Source organism: Branchiostoma belcheri, unplaced genomic scaffold (genome assembly GCF_001625305.1).
Source record: "Branchiostoma belcheri isolate BF01 breed outbred unplaced genomic scaffold, Haploidv18h27 scaffold268, whole genome shotgun sequence".
NCBI lineage: Eukaryota > Metazoa > Chordata > Leptocardii > Amphioxiformes > Branchiostomatidae > Branchiostoma > Branchiostoma belcheri.
The window spans coordinates 219,046-221,987 of NW_017803874.1; positions in this window are offsets into that span (position 1 = coordinate 219,046).

Here is a 2,942-nt window from a genome sequence, read left to right on the forward strand (position 1 = left end):
CACGTATATGTCTTGTTCAATCATGTTAAGGTCATCAACAAACTTCCATTGATGTGATGTTGCGTTCAGTGCTGCACTATTGATAGTGGCGATGAATACAATTGGTGCGAGAACTGTTCCTTGCGGAAGGCCACATGTCAACACTTCCCAACCCGAGAGCGATCCCTGGTACAGGACGCGTTGTCGTCTGCTGGTTAAAAAGTCACACAACCACGGTATCAGTGATGGTCTGCAACCAATGTCAAGGAGTCTTGTTATTGCGACCGTGTGGTCAACACGGTCAAATGCTTTTGAAAAATCCGTAAGCACGAGGCTGCTCACCGTGCCGGTGTGGTCTGAATTCTTGTACAACAGGTGCATTATATCCACTAGGCAGAGTGTGGTAGATCGCCCTGGTAATCCTCCAAACTGTTTGTCGTCTATGTTGGGAGCTATGTCTGCTAGAATCTCGGATACGAAGCTTTCACACACTTTGGCCAGGATAGACGTGAGGGACACCGGTCGCAGTTCTGTTATTGATGGCGGGCTTGTTTTGGCGAGGGGGACCACTGAAGGCAGACTTCTGACGATAGGAGCAAAACTTCACAATTATAGGTCGGGGTTTCCCATCGCTGCGCGGCTTTCCCAGTCGATGAGACCTGTCGATGTCTTGCATGTTGATGGGTGGGTCACACTTCAGCTTGGTGTTGGCGACTGCCAAAACAGCATCATCCGTACTCTGGTCCCCAGGTGACTCCGGAATTCCAGCTATTACAACCTGGCGTAGGCCTGTCCTCAGTCCAGGCCTACAACTGTGCGTCTGACCACAGCTTGCTAATGACTGTTCTGACCGCCGCACCATTCCCCCAAAACAAGGTAATGGTTGTGGTTGCATTTGGCAGCAAATGGATGGTTACCTTTCTCACTGAGAGCATCTGTTGTACAGTGGTCCTCACACCTGTCTCCTATCTTGATATAAGTCTTGAAGTCTGTCTAAAGGTACCGCTTCCCTGATTTCAGGTTCTGCTTCGCACTATCTTCCCAACCGGCCGGTGCCTCGCTCTGGACTAGGGTGTCACAACACCACCTAAAATATTAAACGCTTTTGCACCTTCTGTCGATATGTAAACAAGGCCCTGTAGGGACTTTTGTCTTGCAGCGCACACCTCTGATTTTGAAGTGTTCTTCTCGCAGAGGTTCGAACCTGTTGGAATGATTGTCCGGGTAGTGGCAGGAATTGTGATTACCTCACCTGAGTCAAGCTTCTTTGTCTTAGTGCCATAGGTCACGTCCTGGAAGTGTGGCTCTATGAGGAAGGCCAGGAAATGATCCGTCTTGACTGGATTTAGACGTGTTCTGTATATTTGTTGTTGTACAGGTTTTCCTGGTCCTGCCTCAGCTGCGTGGGCCTTGGCTTGGTCAATTCTCCACTTTGCTAGCCCAGGGATAAGCTCCTGGAGGTCCTGTAAAAATATATAAAAAAAAGATATTTAGGATGATGACAATGTTACCTTACCGTAAGTATCCAAACATAACCTTCTGCTCCATCTCCTTGAAGCCATAGTCTTGCTTGGCTCTCCTGGGGTCGCTGTATTTTTCTTCTTCAAATGTCTGTATGGTTGAGCGATGTACGCCATATTTCTTTTTTTTTTCAATCTTTCTTTTAGAGTTTTGCAAAATAGATGAACAAAAAAGCATGGCAAATTTACAACAGATACATTGCAGTACGCAAAAACAACAAAAATAACAGGAACAGAAACGCTGTCAGACCGCTTGGCGACCACCATTGCCGATAGTCATAAATATTTTGACAAAACATATCATTCATCCTAAGAATAGACCACAATTACCTTTTATCTATTTACAATTACCCACTATATGTACCTATCTTTAACCAGAAAATACAGTATTAAAATTTCCCCATTTTCCCTTATGCTTATGTGCTTTATCTTGCCTGTATGCAATATTCAATTCTAGTTTGTAAATATAAGAAACAAAGGATTTGAAAGCAGACAGATTTAAAGAATATTTCCTATTTCTAAAAACAAATATCTTCCCAAGAAGAGTGATAACATTGGACAGAACAGGGCAACGGTCACCTGAGGTACCAAAAATTATATTGAGTGCATTAATATTGAAATGCCATATTTCTTGGCAAGGTCCGTTATCGTGTAGTCTAGCTCTATGATGTGATGTAGGACATCATCGACTTCATGTTCTTCCTTGGACGCCCTGGACCATCTCCCCTCACATCTGACACGGGTGAAGAACTATCTTGTAAACCGCTTGAAGGGAAGCTTTCTTATCGGACCATTGGTGTAGGAGACGACGTAGCTCTCTTGCTACTTGTGCAATTCCATCCCGAAACTCATTCTGAAAGGTGTCAAGACTTTCCCCATGAACGTCATCAACGTGTCCCAACTTTCAGACAGTCCAATGTGTTGCAAGAGAGACACACATCCGCTCCATATGATATGCCAACAAGGCCGAACAAGATCGTTACATCATTTCTGGCTCTGCAACTACGCAGGTCCAGCAAACCACACAATGCATGGAATGCACTTTTCATTTTCACATTGTTTGTCTTCAACTTTTTTTTTGGACTCTTCATCTGTAACAACTATAGTTGTTACAGATATAGTGTCCAGAGAATCGAATGGATGAGGGGGCGTTTGTCCGGAAGGTTTTGGGTGACTTCAGTGAAGAAAGATTCTGGGATATCTGTGATATGTCCTTCCCTGATACCAATGCTGACAATGTCTTCGAGGGTTTTCATTTCTTCTGACGGTTTAGTTTTCTGTTGACAATTGAAAACCACTTTTCTCCTGCTTGGCCAGGTAGTCTACCTGCTCCCTGTATAGGCAAATGAGGGTCGATACAAGTTTGTTTTTTCTCGTCCACGGTTCTTAACAAATCTGCTGCTACTCGACATTCCACATCATCTTCCAACTTGGAGATGTGTG